Genomic DNA, 25681 nt, shown 5'->3' with positions numbered 1-25681 from the left:
GTTTGGTTTGCCCATTCAGTTATATTGGCAAGAGACGTCAACAAGGTCATAGAAGATGATTTGTTGGCGCGTGCTGAGGATTTTAATAAATTTAACAATTATCCTTGGGGATATGACAGTTTTTACTTGGCTGTCCAATATTTACTGACAAAGCTATCCTTAGGGACGACCATATTATACGGCTTTCCTTGGGCTTTCATGGTAAAATTAATCACTAATTTTACTCATCCATTAATTTATATTAAATATAGTTATTATGACTTTTTTTTCTTGCTTCCTGTTTACATTTTTTAGGCTTGGGCATTTGAAGTCATCCCTCCCCTCTAAAAGCAGTTAATGGATAACCTGGATGAAGTTTCTCATCCAAGGATGTTTAGGTAGTTGGCTGCAAAGAGCAACACCAATATTAATGCGACTGATCTTTTTAACCCTCCAGATGCTACAGTACGTCTTTTTCAAGTAAAATAATTTTACTCAAAGAAAAATATTAAACAGATGTTATATCTGGAGCAACAAATGTTATATCTGATGCACCAGATGGGACATCTGGTGTGATAGGTTACCCGTCCTGTGCCAATTGGTGCAATAAATGATTGATATCTTGCATCAGATTACTCATATGTTGCTTTAGTTCTCTGAACCTGACTCCTTACATATTAACCATCTACTGCAAATTATGCAACAGATATGTAATCTAATAATATATTGTTCATCTATTGCAATGTACAGATCATCTATTGCATAACAAATTGCCTGTCTTGTGCAACTATTATAACAGATGATTGATATTTTGCATCAGATTATCCATGTGTTGCTCTGTTTCTCTGAACCAGATTCAAACGGATTTTAACCATATACTGCAAACCATGCAACAGATGGGTCTTTTTTTTAAAATGTAACCCAACTGTGAAAATTATTATATTATATGATTTAAATACATCTGTCTTTTTTATCTTTTTTATAGGTTGTCCATCCATGGATCGTGCCTACTGGGGAAGAATCGGTGATGACTTCTTATATTACTCTAGGTCATGTTGATACTATAGCAGACCCAATGGTGGAGTTAATAAAAAAAGGAATTGGCTGGAGCAATAGCTATAAGAAGAGCAGTTAGGCAAGGTCAGCCTAACGTTGAGGCTCTTCATGACCAGCCTACTAAGGCAGATCCGGGTGCTTCTTCTAGTAGAGTTGTTGGTGCTGGTGGCAAGCATACTGATGCTGCTACCACTCATGATGATGATTATATTGAAGCTCAAAAAAGAATAAATATGTTTAAAAACACCCCTTTTCACCCTTACACAGGTCCCTCTCACCCCTCTTCACATTCGTGTTCTCGTTGCAAATGCGAAAAGTGCAAGGACAGAAAGGATAAAATCTTTGAAAAAGTAGAGGCTATCTCTAAAGCTATTGAAGAATTTAAATCCAAGAGGTATGTCAAACCATCCAAGAAGGTGAAGGAGCCCCACACTCCTATAGTGTTGGTTAGGAGAAAAAAAGAGCAATTAGAGACGTACTCTTTAGTCGAAAATCAAAAGAAATTATAATTCCTCCCTCTTAAAAAGTTGTTAAAGTTCAGGGTCCAGTCAAGAAGGTAGACGTATACGCGGAACTTGGCACCGAAGAGAAGAGGGATTTGCGACAGGCCAAGAATGTCAAGCCAGGCGCACCAGATTACCCCAGGCCTCCCTTTCCCCCCCAAGACTTCCAGAGTATGACTGATATGCGTATGCCGTACGAGGACAAGACAAGTTTACTTTTCCTAACCTTGCCCTTCTAATCTACCCCATGAAGAAGAAGCTACGCAACATATTTCACATCTGTTGTAACAGCTAGGTACGCTGGTGCAACTAATAGTGGTTCTGTTGTAACTTATTATCCATCTATTGTATAAGTTGCGTTGGATTATTAATTCAGAGAACCCTATGCAATAGATGGACCATCCGTTGCATCTTTATAATTACTAATCTATTTAAAAATTGACTTCTTATATCACAGCATATTGACATAATTCTCTGCCTCATGATGAAAAAGAAATTAACGTATCGGGAAGCTTATGACGCTGTCGATAGGATAATGGACCTCGACTTCTACAAGAAGCTCAAGGATAGGTACGATCAACTCAATGGGGAGGTGTTATCCCTTGGCGTGGGACTTGATTTCCTAGTTTTTATGTTGGTCTTGGATGAAGAAGAAATGATAAAATAAATTAAAGAGGAGAGGCCAAATCTACATGGTAAGAGCTGGACCGAGGCAAAGAGGATTCTTGCAATCATTAGCGTGAATGGCATGAATTATCGGGCTGTTGAGATACTACACAAGGAGGGAAAGATTAATTTTTATGACTCCAATGTACCTTTCATCGATGATTTCAATCTTTTTCTCCTCGTGGAGCCATTGATGGTATTGTTGCCCATCTTGTTGAGGGAGAGTAAACTGATGAATTATTTGCCAAATGAAGTGTTGATGAAGAAATTATGGGGTTTTGAAGGTCGAAACAAGGGAATGCTTCTTCCAAAAGATGATGCCACTAAAGCGAGCGGCTCGTACGCTCTTGTACACATTAAATATTTGCTGACCGACACAGAAATGGCTGAGCCAATGACTTTTCTGTGCGACAACGCTGTGGAAAAATCTGTAAGATGTCTGGGCTTATAGGGTACTAACTGGACGCTTGAAGCCTGTGTATATAGAAGAGCCTATGAAATAGCAATTTTTAATTTCAAGTCACCCTTCACTTTATCATATGTACATGTAGTGGCAATAATTTTTTTCTAATGAAAGTTGAGTTTTTTATAATGCAATAGATTGTCAATCTGTTGTAAAATATATTGAATCTATTCTGGCAGATAGTTTATCTGTTGCAATAGCTTGGTCATCTATTGTATTACGTCGATGTTATTTCTATGAATAATCTAATAATCTAAGTCGAATCTGTTGCAACAGTGGGAAGATCTGTTTGATAATTTCTGACAGATGACCTAAATTTTACAATATATGCCTAAATCTTGTTGATATTTTCCAATAGTAACGCTTGAATATCCATGTGCTCGACAATACCAAACCAGTAGCAAATACACACACCACTATAAAAATTTTAGCAATTAAGTTTGGATATCCATGTGCCCAACAACATCAAACCAGTAGCAATAACGACAATAATATAGTATCTTCTTGGTCGATTTTGTTTCTCTTCAAAAGTCTTGACTTTGTTCAAAAAATCCCAGATTACACGATTTGCTTATGAAGGATGTCAGTCTTCATACCAATCAAAGTAATCGCATCCACCCAATTTCTATAAAAAAAAAAAAAGAGAACACAATTACAAAATAGTCATAAGTCAATAATTAATCAACTAATTAAATAAAAAAATATTATCCTTGAAATATTACAAGTAAAAAACCTACGACCTGGATTTTATCGAGCCCAAGAAGTCTTTAACAGGGCTTCATGACCGCACTTACCATATCAAAAATCTTTATCACAAAAAACAGTGGAAGATATGCTCGACATTGTCAAGCTCAGTTGGAAAAAATTAAAGAAATAATTTGAAGAATTTAGATAGATAAAAGAAGATGACGATGAAGAAGAAAATTTGGAAATTTATGTTTAAATTTTAGGAGGAAGATGAATATATAAAATAATGGGGGGGGGGGGGGGGAAGGACCGTTGGGGGCCAAGTGATGGTAAGTCAGCAAAATATGCCAGACTGACACATTTGATGCCTATTTTATTTTACCTGTTTAAAATGAACACTGTTTACTTGATGCCTATTTTATTTTAGGTGTTTGAACTGAACACAGTCGATGAATTTCATCTTTTTTATTTCAATTCACTTTAACCTTTTTACACGTAGTGGTAATTTTTTATGTCCAACGAAAGTTGAATTTTTATAATGCAATAGATTCTCCGTCCGTTGTAATAGTTATTCAACCTGTTCTGAAATATAGTTTATCTGTTGAATTGGTTGGTCATCTGTTGCATTATCTCGATGTTTCTATCTAAGTCCATCTGTTGCAATAGCGGGAAGACCTATTTGATAAATTCCAACAGATTACCTACCTGTTGCAACATATGTCTAAATCTGTTTGATTTTTCTAATAAATTTGTTATCTATTGCAATAGTTGAATCTAGTATTTCTTTTCAATTAATAAGTTCAAATCTAAGCAATAAATAAAATTCATAGACAAAATAAAATAAATCAAAGCCTTTAAAAATTAGCTGAAATAAGTCAACGAATAAATAAAATATAAAAAAATTATTATGGGTATAGATCTCAATAAATACATTAACAACATTTAAGTATGATGCCAAGGATTACTTTAATAGGCTCAAGCTATAAAGATCTACCCAGTATGAATAAGTTGTTCTTCATCCAGTGCTATGAAATTTGGCTTTGCTCATTGTGGATCTTTATTGTCGCTTACGTACGGTTTCTGCACTTTCTGTTCTTCGTATTTCCATAAAAAGAGTAGTATATTTTCAATGTTGTTCAGCAGTAGCTTCTTCTACATCCACCTGGAAAGCCAGAATTAGTTAATGCTAATCACGGAGATACAACAAAATGGAAAAGAATAACTCATCTGTACTAGCAAATCAAACAGGTCTTCCTCGTGTTTTAAATTATCCCAAACAAATTATATTTCTGTTGCAACAATAAATCAATTGTTGGGATAAATTTCTACATAAGGAAGACCTTGTATGATAATTTCCAACGGATGAATCATTCGTTGCAATATATGAATCATCTATTACAGCAGATAGGTCTCTGTTGGTACAAATAAAATCGGTACGAAGAGCTGTTTGATTTGCTAAAACAGATGAGACATATGTCACAGCAGTTACTTTATCTGGTGTAATAAGTTAGTCAACTGTTGCAACAGATATATATATCTATTTGATAATTTTTAGCAGATGTGTCATCTGTTGAAACAGATATGTGTCTGTTTGTTTTGTCAGTTGGAAGACATATATATTCACCTTCTTCAGCTCGTGCTGCATTCCTTTGGACATTGTACGTTGCTCAGTGCAATATACAGACAGAGGAGTTATAATTTCACTTTTTTGGATGCTTGATAATGCCCTGAAAATCACTCTTCTCCTCCCCTTAGCCCTAATCTCTAATCGAGAGGATGAAAATAAAATCCTATTTAATGGAATGAGACCCCTCTTAGATGTCAATTCCTTTACAGAAGCAGTTAATGCATTAATAGCATTAATCACTACATCATGTTTTGCCCTGCAGTCTTGACATTTGCATGCAGAACATTTACTGGGAGAGGCAAAATCTGTATAACCAGTATGATCATACTCATAATAGTTTGCTTTAAATACTGTAAGAGGAGCATCATTAACACCAACAACAACACCACTACCATCACCAACAGCTTCATCACCACTAAGACCATCAACAACAACACGCCCATCCTCAAAAATTATTTTTCTTGTAATGGTTATTGCTCCAAACAATTCTATTTTTATTCTGTCGATGACCTTAGGGTCCGATAAAGTTTGGACAGAACTTAAAGTAAGAAAAAATGGCATCTTCAGCTCTCGATTGGTCGGAACTAGCGACAGATGCACAATCTAACATAAATCATTACATATATTAGAATGATGATTGGATCATTCAAAAAAATCATTAATTAAAAGAAAAAATTAATTATAATTATACATACTGCATCATTCGGGGGCTTATAGAGATCAAGAAATTTTATATTTTTATCAATTTTGGCCGACAACCATCTCAAGATTCTTGGACAGAAAACTCCTTCCTGGTAGTTCACTTGTTGTCTCAAATAAGGAATAGCTTTAAACGCCCAAGCCTATAAAATAATGCCAATAAATTAAAACCATTATTGAGAAAAAAAAATGAATGATATCATAATAGAAGAAAGAAACATTTACCATGAAAGTCCATGGGAAGCCATATAAGTTGACTGTCTTTGGCGCTAAGAGAGTCAACAAATATTTGACAGTCATTTTGAAGCTTTCATACTCCTAAGGATAGCTGTTAAACGCCTCAAGATCCTCGGAGAGCTTTATTAAACCGAGGTTTATATTGTTGTTAACGTCTCTCGTCCAAAGAATATTATGTACAAACCAAACCAAACACAATGATTGCCTTCTTTGAAAGTCTTTTACCTTTCAACGGTTCTATCAAATTTTTATTTTTAAAGCTTGGACCAACAATGGACACCAGGTCATCAAGATCACACGACTTGTCTTTGCCTTTTTTGGGTGTGCGGGGTACTTTTTTGGGTTAGAATACGTATAACTTGAGAAGGAGGATAACATTTTAGTCCAGTAACTATGGAAAACTCCTTCCAACCAATACAAACAGGCATGCCACAGTAATTTATCCACACCTCATCCATCTTATCTTTGTTTTCATACATAAACCTACGCTTGAGAAGTTTATATACCATTTTTATTTGGAAACGAGCATTGTTGTCCTCCGGCAAATTAAGATATTTCCCAAAGCAGTTGTCCCTGAAATAAGCATACAATTTTTGTTCTCAAAGTATTTTTTGAAGGTGTTGAAAGATTTTTCCCATGGCTGAATTAACCACAAAATCACCCATTAAATCTGTGGCACCATCGCACTATATTCTCACAGGATAACGATCAATGCTGAAGGCTTTGACCAACTCTTCGGTGGAAGGGCTATTAGCATTTGTATCATCTCTTTTAAAACAGTCCCCTTCCCCGTGTTCATCATATTCTGCTCCCTATTGAGATAACGCTTGTAAAGCAAGCTCATAGAGTGGTGGATGTAGCCTAGCTGCTTCACTTGTTTCTTTACTTAGACTTGATTCAGTTTTTGTTCTTTTGGGAACCATATCATCTAAAATTAACAAAAATATAAAAAAAAATATTATAGTTGATTAATGCATCGTTAAAAAGGGATAACAGTAAATCAAACAATCAAAACAGTAAACTAACAGTTGCAACAGATCACCGATCCGTTGTACCAGGTAGTAAATCTGTTGCAGCATATAACCAACCTGTTGTAGCGGATGAGTAATCTGTTGCAATAATACAAAATATATCACTCATTTTTTAAGATAGATGAATGGTCTATATAACAAATCACATATTATTGTGATATCTGAGTAATCCGTTAGGACAGTTAAATAACCTGTTGCAATAGATGAGTAATCTATTGTGATAATACAAAACAAATCACTCATCTGTTGATAAAAATAAATGGTCTGTGCAGCAGATCACACATCTGTTGCAACCTTATCTATTGCAATATGTGAGTGATTTGTTGGAACAATTAAATAACCTGTAATAATGGCTGAGTAATCTATTACGATAATACAAAACATATCACTCATCTATTGAGAAAGATGAATGGTCTGTGCAACAGATCACACATCTATTGTGACATCATCTGTTGCAATATATGAGTGATCTATTGGAATAGTTAAATAACCCATAGCAATGGCTGAGTAATCTGTTGTGACAATATAAAATATATCACTCATCTGTTGAGAAAGATGAATGGTTTATGCAATAGATCACACATCTGTTGCAACATATGAATGATCTGTCAGAGCAATTAACTAACCTACAATAATGACTAAGTAATCTGTTATGATAATAAAAAATATATCACTCATCTGTTGAGAAAGATGAATGGTCTGTGCAACAGGTCACACATCTGTTACAACACGTGACTGATCTATTGGTATAGTTATCAATAGTCAATATTATTTAGATTTCTTCCAACATAGGGTTTTATCGCGGCAGATGAATGATCAGTTGGAAAAATCAAGTCTTGGACATTTTCTGTTGGAAGAGTTGATAGGATTTTATCCAACAGGAGGTTCATCTGTTCATCGGATCATTAATTTGATGATTCTTTGCATCAGATGGTTAATTAGTTGCATTAGATTTTTTATGTGATTCTTAATATTTTGCAACATATGGTTAATCTGTTGCATCGGATAGTTAATCTGTTGCTTCAGATGATTAATCTGTTGCATTAGAATTATAATCTGATGGTTCTTCTAGTGCATTAGATGGTTGATCTGTTGCATCATATGATAAATCTATTACAGCATATTGATAATATGTTGCACCAGATGGATAATCTGTTGGAGGAAACAAAAAATAGTAGCACGATTTTGTTCAACAAAAAAATAGCAATTTCACCATTTTTACCAAGAACAAGAATAGAACAAATCAACCTAAATTATTTTTTTATTTTTATAAACACAAACAATAAAAATAAAACTTCAAAAAAATGCAACAAACAACAAAAAATCATAATTCACTTTGAAAAGAGAAAAAAAAATATCAGAAATTAGGATTTTATTCAGACCGCATTTCTAATTAATGCAACAAATATTAAAATTGGTAACCAATATTATAAGAGAAGTTGGCTCAAATTCCTCATTTTCTTCAAAACTAAAAAGACCATAAATTAGGATTTTATTCAGACCGCATTTCTAATTAATGCAACAAATATTAAAATTGGTAACCAATACTATAAGAGAAGTTGGCTCAAGTACCTCATTTTCTTTAAAACTAAAAAGATCATAAATTTTTACCTATGAAAGAAGAAAAGGAACGATGAAGAATTCCAAGTTGTTGTGGCCGAAGAGTAAGGCTGTCATGTCGATTGAAGTTTGAAGTCAAAAAGAAACTCGAAGCCCAACTATTTATAGTCGGATGTTGAAGTCGCCGAGGATTGAAATGAGAAATTTACAGAATAGTTGATTGGGAGAGAGTTGAGAGAAGTTATCGAGAGAGATGAGAGACAGGTTGATTTAAATTGAAGAGGATAACTCGAAGCCCAACTATTTATCACCGGAGGTAGAAGTCTTAGGGGGTTGAAGGGAGAAATTTTGCAGAACTGTCTGTTGGGAGAGAGTTGAGAGAAGCGGTTAAGAGAGAAGAGAGAGTGGTTGATTTGGATTGAAGAGGGGTGTGGGTTGGGTTGATTTATATTTTTGAAAAGATTAGAAAGTTTTAAAAATATTAATCAAGTCCACAATTAACTTAATCAAATTTTCTAATGATGTTTGACCCTTTAAGTTGGTCAATGTCACCAATCCTTCATTCAAGACTTAAAAGACACCTTTCCTTCAATATTCCCACTTTCATGCTCAAAAGAAAAAATTAATCTACATCTGAGAATATTAACAAGTTATCCAACTATTATCATGGAAATAGTGTATGAGGAAAGTTATATGTTAAACAGTTGTTATACATGAAAGAAAATTGTATTTTTCCTTTCATGAATTGTTATAGATGAATCAGAATTGTATAATACTATCCTCCTTATATACAGAGAAAAATTATTAAATATACAGTCATTTCAAATATTGCATCACATTAAAGCATTACATCATAAAATATTACCGTATAAAATTATTAATTCAAAACAAAATAAAACAAAAAAAAATTCCTCATTCATCTTTCATAAAAAATTGTGTCACTTTTTTATGATAATTTTCGCACTATAAAACACAATAAAAATAAGTTCAAAATATAGAGAGACTCTTTTAATCAATTTACATAATATAATGATAAATTCTTTTATTAAAAGAAGAGGGGGAAAAGATATAATTGTAGAAAGAATCCATGTGGCAATCTATAAAGAAGTTAATGTATTTGTGTGTGCATGTCTTGTGGATGAGAGATGAGAACATTTGGGCGAAATGAAAATGATAAGTTAGAACGCCTGGGTGCATGAGGGAGTTTGAGAAGTTGATTTTGCACTTTTATTTTTTAGATTTAATTTAAATTATATTCTTTAAATTGGTTTTATGTTTTCTTTTTTTTTTTTAAAGATAAAAAATAAATATGATGATAAAAGTTACCATTAGTTATATTTAGACTAAATAGATAAAGTAAAATAAAAATTAACTAAAAGAATATACACAACACCTTTTTATTTATTAAAACCTAAATAATAAGAAAATACAATTTTTCCTTTTTGAAAAATGTATAAAAAATTTACATTTCAAAATGTGACTTTAACAAAATCTTGTAACACTTGGATTCAATCAAAAAATAATTTGTCACATAGCATCCTCACATTTGTTAATTTATTTTTGTTATTCAAAATTATTTTCGAATCTTTCATTTATATTTTAAATTTTGTCATATGGAAGTGATGAGGGAAATGGAGGAACGTGAGAATGGGGGAATGATGGAGTGCTGGTGAGTAGTTTTGTTATTTTTCTTTTAAAAAAAATAAAAATTCAAGGATAAAAATGAAATACAAAACATGGCATTATCATCTTATATAGATCATGTCGTGAAGTCTATAAATCATGACATTTGTTCTTGGAGTTGTAGAAGAATAAGAATGATGTTCTACATCAGATACACCATACATATATAGATCATCTCGTTGTAGGAGTATTCTGCAAAATACACATAGAAGTTGTTTAAAAAAAGCAAAATAATTTCAAGATATATAAAAACAATGCAAAACATATTTCGGTAGAACAAAAAATTTTAAATTAAAGAGTATTATTTTGACAGACAAATATTAACATCTTTTGAGTTGCAGCAAGTTGATGCTATCAATGTTGCTCCAGCAAATTACCACGCACTTACTGTAAATCTGTAATGCACATTGGTAAGAAATAGAAATGAGTCCACTTAATTTCAGGAGAAAAAAAATTGACTTGAGACAATTATATGAAGATCCTTCACAATTATTTTTTTAATTTTTATGTGTAAGATGAAAAAAAAATATACCTAGCATGTATTTGACTGAATTGGTGGGAGATTCAGCCAATGCACACGTTAGACAAATGTACCAACTTTAGGAAGAATGGAATTTGCATATGAAGGGTTGTCTAGAACAAACTGCAATTATATCCACAAAGTGAAAAATGTTAGATTAAATCTAAGACATATGAAAATAATTGTATATAGAGAATAAATAAGAGCCTAATTAGCCAGCGGATAAATCATGGAGATAAGCACATTGGTACAAACATGCTTAACATTTCATCAAAATTCTTATAAGCCATTTTCAGCGAGTGTTCGATTTGAATTTTATGATATTTTGCGTAACATATAGTTTCAATATATATATATATATACACACGCTCTTTGAGGAGCTATGTTGCAACCAAAAGCAATTCAAGTTATTCAATTTAATCATTACTAAATTCTAACATGAATCTGTTCAATGTCAAAATCATTTTAAGATTGTAATTAAGCCTTCAAACTTACATTGCATCCATTGTAATTACAATAGAATAGGATCACCAAAGGTCCTATATCATCATTATAGAATTTCATGTATTTATTAGTAAATTAAAAAATTTGAAATTCACATAAATAAAATAGCATTATTATATCCTTTTCTTGGGAACATGAATAAGATATGTCACTACAAAATGAAAAATACTAACACTATCATTAAGTATTTTATTTATGAATTTCATAGTAATAGAAATACACGTCCTACCGAGATATAATATAAATACATGTCCTATCTTGTAGGCAAAGATTTACCATAATACCCCAAAAAATTCAAACCAATATTAGAGCCATGTACCAAGCTCATGCATAGTACATCATGGTTCTTTTATAGTTTTATGAGTAGGTTAGATATATATTAAGGCTTCAAATAACTCCTAGCTATCAAACAAATCAAAACATTCCTCACCGATCGAATTCTTGAGAAAGATATTGCCATAGTTAGATTCAAATGAGCATATATCTCATTATACTTGGAATTTTTGAGCTCATGACCTATCAACAGATAGATAATTGAATTAGCTTTCCAATGAAACCAATTTTGCCTAAATTCGGTATCGGAGCAAAGAGTTATTCCTATTTTACTCCAGCATGTCATCTGGAAACTGTGTGACGACATTCGTGGTAGCTTACCACATTTGTGATGCCCTACCACGAAGGTCGTCAGCCTTAGGCAGAATCCAGCTCCTGTGTGACAACATTCGTGGTAGCTTACCTATTTATGACGCCCTATCATGAAGGTCGTCAGCCTTAGGCAGAATCCATCTTCTGTGTGACGACATTCGTGGTAGCTTACCACATTTATGATGCCCTACCATGAAGGTCGTCAGCCTTAGGTAGAAACCAGCTCCTAAGTGACGACATTCGTGTAGCTTACCACATTTGTGACGCCCTACCACGAAGGTCATCAGACTTAGGCAGAAACCATCAATTCCAGCTCCTGTGTGACGATATTTTTTACGGCTTACCACATTTTTGATGTCTTGTCACAAATGTCGTCAACTATTATTTTCAGCAACTAAGAATTTATTTCATAAGGGTATTTTGGTATTTTTCCTTCACTTCCCATGACTTATAACCCTCAAGGAGCATATTATCTTCCATTCTCTTTAGTAAACATCTCAAAAAGCTCTCTCATACACTCTCACCCACAAGATTAGGGTTTTCTCTCAAGATCAAAACTCTCAAGAACAAGCCCTAGGGTTTTCATAGAAGAGTCTATTTCAAGGAAATTTTGCCGTCAATCTTCACGAATTCTTAATCTAAGGTATGCGTAGTGTTCATCTATGGATCCAATCCGTTCATAGAGTTGAAGAACCATATTTTAAATATTATTTATAAACTTTTTGTGGTGATATGAGTATGTACATGTTAACGATTGTTATTTAAGTTTTAATGTGATGTCTAAAGGTGTTTTCATGGAATATATACGTTTGTTAATTGAAAACCATGAACTTTAGGTGATTTAATATGGTGCAAGTATGAAACCCACTTATGCCTTTTTGATAAAATGCTTAAGATGCTAGAAATTCATGTTTGTATGGTTCTACGATGTCTAAATGACAAGTCCATGTTAGCTATATACTTCAATATGAATTCCATGCTTTTCATGTGTTGCTATTGTGGTGGTATGAAGCATGTAAGATAATGGAGAAATACAATATGTACCCGAAATATATCCATGCATTCCCTACAATGTTTAATATATTGAATAACTATATGAAATATGATATCCCCTACTTATGATATTGTGAATTGTGAACTTAAATCTTGTGATCAAGTCATGTCATATGTGTCAGTTTTCTTCTATCGAGTCTTGGGGGTATTTGTACCTGAAAAATATAGTTGTGTGCCTAGAGCCATGTCATGTTATCATGATACTCTCAGTTAAGCCATGATCTATAGAATTCAGTCAGTCATGTGACTCAGGAAAACTCAGAAATCTCAGTAATCTCAGTGCTCAGTAATCACAGTAAATCTCAGTAACTTCAGTACTCTTAATCAGTCCTCAGAACTCATTATATTCCGTCCGTCATCGGAATCCAGTAAACTCAGTTTTAGCTCTGGTAAACAATACCACTAGTATCAGTTCAGTTAATCAGTATCAGTTTAGCAAATCATTCAATTAAGTTAATCAGTTCAGCCTAGTTATTTAGTTCAGTGTCTTTCAGATGGGAGTAGGATTCAGCACCGAGTGAGCCTAGGGATAAGGACTTACCCGCTAGATTAGGACTGAGATCCTTAGAAGTAATCCCTAAGTTCCAAAACTACGTAGCCAGCGTAGGTACGAGATTTCACCCGTTAGATAGGACCGACATACTCAGGGGTCACCTGTTAGCACATTTATATGTATAGGACTAATCCCAGGAGTCACCCGCTAGATTAGGACTGACACCACAGTAGATGTATTTACTGGTGGCGTGGTACTGACACCCTTCCAGTCAAGGCAGAGATTGGACCCCAGTCAGCTTAGCTTGGGGCATGTCGGTTAAATGAACACATCCCACAATTTCAGTTACAGATTCAGGACTGTCAGATGCAGTCAACTCAGTTTAGTAGTACAGATTCAGTACTGTTAGATACAGTCAATGCTTATCATTATAAATAGCCTTCAAGATCACCCATTAACTAGGACTGATCTCAACTATGATTAATCAGTATCAGAATTATTAGATTTAAAGATCACCCGCTAGATAAGACTGATCTCAAACTAAGTCAAATCATCCTTATTATCAGTATACTCATGATCACCTGCTAGATAGGACTGATCTCAGATTTAGTTACTCTAAGTAGAACGGAACTCAGATAGTTCCATTAGAACTTAGCCTGTCAGATACAGTCGCTCAGTATTAGTTACATCGGTTAGGCCAATCATCATAGTTATATCAGTTGTATCAATTTTCTGAACTTATGTATCAGTCATATCAGTTATTAGAATTCATGATATCAGTATTCAGCTTTATGACTATCAGACACAGTCAACCAGACCAGTTTTTCATGATTCGAACTGTCAGAAATAGTCATTCATCTATTCAGTATCTCAGTATCAATACACCCATGTTGTCAGTATTCAGACTCAGTAGTCAGTATCTTCATGAGTTCAGTTATAGTTATGTATGCATGTATGTATTCTCACGTTCATATTAGTCAGCATTGTTCATGCATATAACCCTTTGCCTTTAGCCAACCTCACTCATATACTAAGTACATTCAGACGTACTGACGCATTTACGCTTTGGTGCTTTCTCTTATGTTACACCATAGGTTCAGAGGCACGAGCTCCAGATCAGCAGTAGCATTCCAGTGTTCAGAGTTTGCAGTGAGTCCTTCTCATTCGACAACGATATGATTATTGCTACATTTACTATTTAGTTGCTAGATGTAGTTAGTTGGATACATGTTCCTTCAACTCCTTATTCAATTCAGTTAGAGGCTTTCAGACTAGATGTCAGATTAGATATTCAGATCTCTTTATTTCTAGTATTTATGACTTGTTTTGGTATTGTTATACCTTTTTCAGACATTTTATTATCAGACGTTTATTCAGTTCGAACCTTATGGCCTTTTATGTTCATGTTTCCGCACTTTATGATATATTATGCAGTATACAAGTACAGATATCAGTCATGGGTTAGCTTGTGGTCCTTCGGGGTCATGAGCACCGTGTAGCATTCTGGTTCAGAAAATCAGGGTGTTACATTTACCTTCATAAAATGGTTGATTCATCATCCGATAAAAGTGTTCCCCAACGTCGGCAGCTTATGCCCCACGTCGTTTTCCTTAGCCACTTCTTTCGCATTGATTTTTATTCTTTTCTGAAACCCAAGTTTTTCTAAAAAAAAAGGGTAAAATAAATTCAATAAAAATTGAAGGTAGGAAATTTTGAATTGAAGAAGAATTAGAGGTTTGAGCAAATGTTTGTCAAGCAAAGTAGTGTTTATGACTATTGTAATTAAAGGTAGTGCTATAACTTACAACATATTGTTGCTTCTAATGTTTAACTTACAACATATTGTTGCTTCTAATGTAACTGATGACTTATTGTTGAGAGAATCATATTCTTTTGAAAAGTGTAATTGTTTTGAGAAATAAACATCAATGTCTGTGTATTGAGAATTTGTGTTTGATTTCTAATAATATAGTAAAAGTTTAAGCATTTTGAAATTTGAAAAGCAAAACAGTTTTCTTTAAAGTGGAAGTTTTTTAATTTTTAAATGAGTTATATAAAATTTTCTAATGCCTAGGAACATGTAGAAGTGGATATGGAACGTGGAAGTTAACTGCTTAGGAAACTTTTGTTTTTATTATTTATTAAGGATTAAGGATAATACTAGATAATAGACTTGAAATAAGAATTTTATGTAGAATTGTCAAGTGTCCTGCTGTCACTTGGTAAAATGAGGATTGAAATAATAATAATAATAATAATAATAATAATAATAATAATAATAATAATAATAAAACTAACAAATTATATTACTTAATTTATTTGCTTATAACTTTCTTCTAAATTTAGAATTCTAAACTTTTATTTAAATAAGTTTAAAAACTATAACTGCATTTATAAGAAACACTGGGAGGCAACACATTTTTTTTAATTATTTTATTTTCTTTTTTTTATTAACTATTTGAAATTTGAGAGGACGCAAAACATTTTTTAAATTATTTTTATTTTCTTTTTTAATTTGTATTTTAATTAATTATTTGAAATTTGAGACCCTTTTAGAAATTTAATTTAAAAGGTAACCATCATATGATTGAAAAGATATCAATACTTGACTTTAAACTACTATGAAAAATTAAAGTAACTCTGAAATCTAAAATTTTAAAAATTATAATCTCACTAAATGACAAATTAAATGATGCTGAAACGAACTTATTAAAGAAATACATTGATGACAAAAGTAACGTTGTCTGTATTTTAATGATTCTCAATTTAACTATTAAAAACAGTAAAAATAAAAGTAACTATAAAATTTAAATTACTAAAAAAGATGTAAAAATTAATAATAACTACTAACTAATTATACCTGTCTAACTAATGCTTGTCCTAATCATTTTCTTATGTTGCCACTTGGCGATTTTTTTAAGCAAGACTATCTTGCTATTTAGTATATATATAGATATAGATAAGAGCGGATAAGGTTGTCTGCTTCACTGTTTCAATCATAATTTTATTATAATATTTTTAATTAATTAATATAGGTTATTTAAATATTAAAAAATTAATAACATTTAATAAAAAAATAAAATAAAAATAAAATTATAAATTAACTCTTCATGTTTTGTGCTACCTTCTTCAGCTTCTTCAATCATAATTTTATTATATCACCCCTAGTTAACTGTGATAAGTTATTTAAATATTAAAAGATTAATAATGTTTAACAAAAAAGATAAATTGCACATAAAATAATAAATTAACTATTGATGTTTTAAATTAATTTAATGTCTTATATGAGACTCATTTAATTTTTTTCACAAGTATTTTTTATAGTAATTTTGTTATATCACTTCTAATTAGTTGTTATAAGTCATTTAAGACATGTTTGCTTCGTTATTTCAATCGTGATTTTATTATATCACCCTTAATTATTTTTTATGGTCTTCTCAGCATTAAAAAGTTAATAACATTTCCTAAAAAGATAAAATACACACAAAATAATATGTCAATATAAAATATTTTTTTGACTATCAAAATTATATTAGTGTCACAGAAATTACGGTGGAATAGAGGAAGACATAACGTAACATATACTATTTAAAAATGAGAAGACACATAAACCGGGACTGTGATAATATTAATATCTTATTGAAAAATTATGTTGAAAGCATCATTTATTAACAACTTAAAAAATATAAAATATTCGATTGAAACTTAAACTTATATCAGTGTTCACTTAAATTAGAACAAAAGAAAAAGTACTATAAATTACAATAATTATAAATTTAAATTATTGTAATGATTGATTATCTAAAGTGTATTTGGGTCACATAAGTTAAACAAATAAATAAATATATATATATATATATATATATATATATTGGGCCCCGTCTTCGATGTTTAGTTACTATATAAATCCAGGAAATTGCATGCCATAAACCCAAATATGATTAGCTTTAGATATTTGATTCCGGATAAGAATGTCTTTGAAGAATAACTTTCCTTACTTTTTAATATACTAAAAGTACAATTTTGTTCCTCTATACCTCAAATGTATTTTTAAACTTTCCATACTCATTTATCTCTCAAACTTTATTTTTTATTATTTTTACTTTTTTATTTTTCCTTTACTTTTATTATTCTACTTTTTTTCAGTTTTTGATTTTTTCCTTTAAATTTATTATTCTATTTTTTATTATTTTCACTTTTTATTTTTTCTTTAATTTTATTTTCATGTTTTAATTTATTTGTTTCAACCTTTATTTTTTTCTCTTTTTCTCAACCATTATCTATTTTTTTATTTTTTTCCTTTTTAAAAATTTATTTGTCTTAACCCTTTATTTTGAATTTTTATTATTTCTCTTCCCCCTCCCTCCCCAGATTTTTCTCAATACTCTTTCTCGCTGTTCATATTTTTTCCTCATTTCTCAAATACTCTTTCTCTTCATCAGATTTCTCTCAAATCTTCAAACTTGATTAATAGAAAAAAATGGATGTTGCTTTTGATGAAGAAATAGAGCATCTCTCAGTGGATGTTGCTTCCAATTCTTCAGGACTTTGCCTTCAAACTTAATTGATATCATTGTTGATGTAAATTTCTACTAAATTCACTTTATCATTTACATGTATTTTACACCGATGTTTGTTAGTATACTAAAAAATTACAACTTCACTTTTGATATATTTTGCCAATGAAGAATTCTCTGTCAGTCTATCTTCTTTTAAATATGTTTATTGCAAGCTAATTCTTGCCTCTAGGGTAAGAATTACAGAGGATCTATCAAATCATTACAAAATAAAGTAGTGTCGACTCTTATCCATAGGGGCTAGTTATTTCTTTGTGAGATAAGTCTTGTCTCTAGGGCAAGAGTTATTGAGCATCTGTTTAATTAATAGATAATGTGGCAGGGCCAATTCTTGCCCATGAGGCATTACTTGTTTCTATGGGGGCTCAGCCTTTGCGTCTATGTCAAGATTTATAGATCATCTACTAACTTAGTAATATTATGTACAAGTGATGAATGTTGAAGTCAAATATGTCAATAATTGAGTTTTTCTGTTAAGTTTGTTTAACACTTTAATTTAATCACTTTGTTCTAATTTTGTAAACTGAAATGACTTGAGAATTAGCTTACAATGAGGTATGATTAGAACTATTTTTCATATAAGCTTTGAAGTGTCTGTGTTAGGCCAGTGACAACTTGTTTGGCTTTTTTGTGCATGTTTTTATGTGCGTCCTAGATACTGTGTTGCCAAAGGTGTCAGTGTGTTCCTTTATTCCTTTGTTCTTTTTTATTTTGGTCAGAAACCATCTCTATAAGATTCTAGCTTGGCTATTTGTGCTTTTTGGTCATTTCTTCTGGTCATTATGCTTATAAGTCTCCTGCTTCATGTTCTTTACATTGTCAGTTAAGACTAACTTTGAGTGTCTATATATGTATTACTATAATCCTCTCATTTTCAAACAGTGAAAAATTTGTGTGAAGGAGAAGATAGAGAGAGAGGGGGAGTGGGGTAACAGGAAAATAAGTCATTGATTGTACGTTGTACGCAAGGGAGATAGATGAGAAGTTACCTATGAAAGAAAAATATGTTTGAACTAGTCAACACATGTAGCATTTTAGCTGTATAGTGTTAATGTTATTAGTTGGACAGCTGGATACTATCCTTGGAACAATATCAGATCTCTTAGAGTTGATACACCCAATGTTTTACTTTTACTATCATAGCGAGAGTTAATCCACATATTGATTGATGAAAAATTGATAGTGGATTTATATTGGATGATTTAGGTAGATGCCGGGTGATATATCCAAATGATAGAGCTAATAGAGCTAGAGTAGGAGCTACAACAACTAAGCACAACACTTTTCTTAGTATTGAAATCTGTACATGACGAGTTGTAGAAAATTTGAAAGAGGAAAATACAAGTGTGAACTGATGAGTGGTGAGTATATTTGATTGATATTTATTGTCATCCCAAAGTAAAATTAGCTATTTAAGTTGTATATGGTCTTGTTCATTCCTCAATTTGTAAGCAATTCAGAGTAACAATTGAATTTGTATATTGTTGTAGGCTAAGGTCGACCAAATAATGAAATAAATAATACTAACTCACTTTATGAAAGCAATGTAGGTCAGTGATAACTTGTTTGCCTATTTTGTGCATGTTTTTATGTATGTCCCAGATACCGTGCTGACAAAGGTGTTAGTGTGTTACTTTATTTATTTTATTCTTTTTTATTTTGGTCAGAAATCATCTTTATAAGATTCTAGCTTGGCTATTTATGCTTTTCGGTCGTTTTCTCCGACCAATGTGCTTATAAGACTTCGACCCTGGTGATGGTTTGAACTTGCATACACATTGACGAATATTTCATTTATGTAGGATCTCTGTCAACAACAAGTACCGGGTAACTCTATCCCCAAGGCTAGAATAGATAGTAAGAAATCAGCTAGTATTTTTTTTTCACTGGATTTTGGACATGAGACCTTGTAGTTCTTAAACACTTCATTGACCACTTGACCACATTCACACACCCTTAATCTTAGGTTCAACAAGGAAATGTTTGCTCTTGTAATTATTATTCTTTTGATATTAGTGTTTGAATAACCAAAAAATGCCGCAAGTCGATAATCCATGTAATGCAATGACTCTCGAAGGAGTGTGTTTAGTTTAGTTTACAAACTTAAATCTGGAGAATGTCTAACTTTAGAAGGCTAAAAACAGAACATTTAGTTGTTCACCCTGTTATCGTTAAAATCTTTTCACAAGGAAATTTTATGATTTTATTGAGTGTATTAAACATATTTTTCTGTTTTGGTTTAATTTATGTTCAGGTATTGATTAGTTGAACTATATTGAATTGCTTCTATGAATGAAGCCATGTTAAGGCTTCATTTACATTGCGTAAGCGTGCAGAACTAGAAAAGTGAATAAAGAAGTTAGGACCTCCTTTTAGTATAAGAAGTTGATTTTGTTCATTTGTGTGTGAAGAAAAGTGATTAGAGAAAGGAACACCGTGAATTGTTGCTTGTACTTATCTACAACTTTGCAGGACCTGTAATGAGAAATAAAAAGTGGAATCACTGAAAACTTATTGAGTTAAGGTCTTCATTTTCAAAAAGAGTGAAAAGATCACGTAATTGGGCAAACTATTTGTATTTAATGTACATATTTGTGATTTTTTATCCTTTTCTCCGCCACTATGCTTGGAAGCCTCCAACTTCATGTTCTTTACATTTTCAATGTGCTAACTAGTTGGATTGGTTCCAGTTATTACTTAATTTACATAATATAATAAGCACTTAATAGTAGGCTGTTGATTTACCACTTTGTAATTACTGCTTAGCTTTTAGGAGAGGGTTGGCTTTGTTCACATCTTCTCCATCTTACTCTCAACGACTCAACTTGTTCTCTAGAGCTTGCTGAAGTAGGTAGTAAAGTTGGGTACTTAATAATGGCTCAAAGAATTGTTTCTAGTTTTGCCTCTAGGGCAAGAGTTATAGATCATCTGTCAAATCAGTAGTGTCAACTCTTGCCCATGGGGCACAACTTGTTCCTTTGTGATCTAAAAGTCTTGCCTCTTGGGCAAGAGTTATAGACCATTTACTAAATCAATAAAGACTATACTAGAGTCAAATCTTGTCCCTGGGGCATAACTATTAGTTGGGTGGACTTTGTGTCACTGTATTTCTTTAATATTGAATATATCTGTATTATTTTACTGTTTAAATCATAATTCAATATTGAGCTTCTAACTTACTTTAGTAATTTTTTTTTCAATTTTCATGTAGAGAGTGACATCTTCTATTAAGACTCATCTTAATACTTCTTTAGATGGGATTATGAGCCGTATTACAGTAATTTTCACATTAGATTTATTACTCAATAGAAACAACATCATTATATCAATAATTGTGTTGATTGTGTTGTTGACATTATTAACTGGTAAAGTTGCTGCCATGTGACCAGAAAGTCACAGGTTTAAGCCTTGGAAATAGCCTCTGGCAGAAATGCAAGGTAAGGCAGCGTACGATACACCCTTGTAGTGGGGCCCTTCCCCGGACATCTCGCATAGCGGTAGCTTTAGTGCACTGGGCTGCCCTTTTATAGTCTCTAGAATCCAAGTGTGATTTTATTGTGGAGCTTATTCAGGGATTACATAAACCATGTGACGGGCGAGGAGTTGGCATTGCGAATTTCAAGGGGGTGAATGAAATGTAGGAATAAAATGTGCCTATTCTTGAAGATGAAGTCAAGTTTGAAACCCGTTCTCAGATTTATGACAAGCTTCAAAGCGGAGAAATTGATTTTTCAGCACCTCCAAATGACTTATTTTCTAGGAAAAGAAAGATGTACGAAGTATCAGATGAAGATTATGGTCCTAATTTTACTTTAATAACTCCAACGCTGCCTGATGTTTCTATCATATTTCTATAAAAAGATAAATTTTGTACCGTTGAAGACGTGGAAAATTCTTAAGAGGACTTAAGTTTGTCTTTTGTTTCTTTATGATGTTTAAAGATAGTCACTCAAGTTGTAATTGACAGTGTTTACTTTCAACTAATTTGCCACGATTTTTGCTTATCCTTTTGTAAATTGTTGTATTATTTTTTCTTGTTTTATTTTTCTTGTTAGTTTAATACTTGCTCTTTCGACTTTTTGATATCAAATTTTTCGATCTTGATCTTTTTTACTTGTGAGTTTATTTTTGTCAAGTCAAGTTATATAAAGGTCATGATATATTCTTTGTTTTGAGTTGTCAACTTATGTTAGAGTATCTCCTAAGTTAGACATAGTGAAATGGTGTAAATTGTTTCACATACATTAATTTTTTAAAACATTCCTAAGATACATTTTGCCTCTAAGGAAAGAACTACATAATATTCAATTAGTTAGACTTAGGGGTCGTTTGGTAGAGTGTATTGGCAAAAATAATGCATGTATTAATTAATGTGTATTATGAATACCTTGTTTGGTACAATTTTTAGTCAATGTATAACTAATCTTGCATTAGTTATACACTCTATTGTGTATTAATGTGTGTATTACTAATACCACTCATTTTCTATGTATTAATAATGCAAAGTCTTTAATATATGCATTAACTTATTAAATGACTTTAATACCCCTCAATTTTTCTCACAAAATATTTCACCATTCCCTTTTCCGCCATTTTAATTTTCAATAGTGAATCTTTTTAAAACATTTCACAATTTTTTTCCCACCATTTTAATCTACAACAATGAATAATTGATTTAAATAATTGTAACATATTTTTACTTTGTTCGAGGGTCTTTAAAAAGATTAAAAAAATTGTGACTATTTTTTAATTTTGCGTCTTATATTTTATTTTTGTTTCGACTAATATTTCATGCGCAAAGACGAAGGTCTTGCAATTAATTCGAAACCTCTGTATACTAGTTCAACAATACTAATTACATTTGAGATGACAAAAAAAAATTGTTGTAAAAAAGTGTACAAAATCAAAGAAAGGTATTTTTGTAAACAAACATTTCTTCTATAAAAATTATGTAAGATGTATTATTTCTTATACATCAAACCAAACGATGTATAAGAAATAATACATGCATAACTAATACAAGCATAAGTAATACAAACATTACTAATACACTATATTTTGCATTGATCTTATACACTCTACCAAACGACCCCTTAGTGAAATAGTATAATTATTGTTCCTTTGATGTCTAATTCTTGCCTTTAGGCCAAGAGTTATAGATCATCTGTCAAATCATTACAGACTAAGGCAATGTAAACTCTTGCCCATGGGGCACAACTTATTCTTTTGTGATTTAAAAGTTTTGCCTCTAGGGCAAGGGTTATAGATCATCTGTCAAATCATTACATATTACAGACTAAGGCAATGCCAACTCTTGCCTATGGGGCACAACTTATTTTTTTGTGATTTAAAAGTCTTGCCTCTAGGGCAAGAGTTGTAGAGCATCTGTCAAATCATTATAGACTAAGACAATGTTAACTCTTGCCCATGGGGCACAACTTGTTCTTTTGTGATTTAAAAGTCTTGCCTCTAGGGAAAGAGTTGTAGATCATCTGTCAAATCATTATAGATTACAGATTAATGCAATGTCAACTCTTGTCCATGGAGCACAACTTATTCTTTTGTGATTTAAAAGTCTTGCCTCTTGGATAAGAGTTGTAGATCATCTGTCAAATCATTACAGACTAAGATAATGTCAACTCTTGCCCATGGAGCACAACTTGTTCTTTTGTGATTTAAAAGGCTTTACTCTAGGACAAGAGTTGTAGATCATTTGTCAAATCATTATAGATTACAGATTAAGGCGATGTCAACTCTTGCCCATGGGGCATAACTTGTTCTTTTATAATTTAAAAGTTTTGCCTCTAGGGCAAGAGTTGTAGATCATCTGTCAAATCATTACAGATTAAGGCAATGTCAACTTTTGCCTATGGGACACAAGTTATTCTTTTGTGATTTAAAAGTTTTGCTTCTAGGGCAAGAGTTGTAGATCATCTGTCAAATCATTACAGACTAAGGCAATGTCAACTCTTGTCCATAAGGTACAACTTATTCTTTTATGATTTAAAAGTCTCACCTCTTGGATAAGAGTTGTAAATCATCTGTTAAATCATTACAAGCTAAGGCAATGTCAACTCTTGCCCATAAGACACAACTTGTTCTTTTATGATTTAAAAGTCTTGCCTCTAGGGCAAGAGTTATAGATCATCTGTTAAATCATTACAGACTAAGGCAATGTTAACTCTTGTCCATGGGGCACAACTTGTTCTTTTGTGATTTAAAATTCTTGCCTTTTGGGAAAGTATTGTAGATCATCTGCCAAATCATTACAGATTAAGGCAAAGTCAACTCTTCCCGATGGGGCACAACTTGTTCTTTTGTAAAAGTCTTGCCTCTAGGGCAAGAGTTATAGATCATCTAACAAATCATTACAGACTAGGGCAAAGTCAACTCTTGCTTATGGGGCATAACTTATTCTTTTATGATTTCAATTCATTAATATATCAAATTAGCATTACCTTTTAATATATACAAAAAATTAACATGCTAAGTAACTTTTAGAAATAATCAATGAGAAGGTATTGAGTTAAATACTTCACCACAAGTTAAAACTTCAAATAAATAAGAAGACATTCGTGATTGAAAGTCAAAAGTACTTGTTACAAACTAAAATAGGGGATCAAAGAATCCTATTATAACTGCTATTATGATCTAACTTCTCGGATAAAAAATAAAACTAATCATGTGTTTTTATCTTTTTGTATCTTCTTGCATATGGATGAAGGATAAGAGTGTAGTGACAATTTGATCTATTGTGCCCAGTTCTTTTGCATCTTGAACATCTGTAATTATTTCTTGAAGATTTTATTTTGCAAGGATATCTGGTTGTTTGTCTTCTCACAAACAGAACCTTCATATCTAGGAGTTTTGTGATCAGATCCTTTACAACAAATCTTGTTGCATCAATGGGGTCTACCTGTAAATAAAATGATAAATAAATGACAATTTATAGTTATTGTAATCTTGAAAGCTATAGAATGTGATTAAGAGAATAGAAGAGAAGAGTGATTCAGTCATCTATTTATAGGAGCAGAACCAATTATACAGAGTTTCAGCAATCAAACAAATAGAGCATAAAATCACAAAGAATCACACATCTAACCTATGAGCAGAATCAATATTGAGGACATCTAACCTGTGAGCAGAATCTCAACTATAGAAAACCTCAGATATATAACCAACACTAAATCACAAATAAACATGTTTCTAGCATATGAGCAGATAGTCAACTACATAAAATGCATGATCAAACATCTAGCATCAAATCATAAATAATCACACATCTAACCTGTGAGTAGGCATCCACTATAAAAATAACTAATATCCAATGCACATGTTTGTAGTTTCTATATATGTGGCCAATGCACATGAGGTTTGGAGTGCCCTTATAGGCATGAGATGCCAGAGGCCGAGGAGCTATCACAATAAAACATTAAGGACCGTTACTATGGGAATGTGCAACCGAATCTTTATCCTATTAATTTAAACATTTTTCGTGTTCTTAGGTGTTCATATGACAATTTTGATATTTAATCTCCTGATGCCAAACTGTCAATATGTGCAGGCAAGAGTCATAGGTCATCTGCCAAATTATTATAGACTAAGACAGTGTCAACTCTTGTCCATGGGGCATAACTGTCTTAAGTCTTGCCTCTAGGGAAAGAGTTATAGGTCATCTGCTAAATCATTATAGACTAA

The sequence above is a fragment of the Capsicum annuum genome, chromosome 4 (genome assembly GCF_002878395.1).
Source record: "Capsicum annuum cultivar UCD-10X-F1 chromosome 4, UCD10Xv1.1, whole genome shotgun sequence".
NCBI classification, from domain to species: domain Eukaryota; kingdom Viridiplantae; phylum Streptophyta; class Magnoliopsida; order Solanales; family Solanaceae; genus Capsicum; species Capsicum annuum.
Note: the sequence above shows the minus strand (reverse complement) of the source record.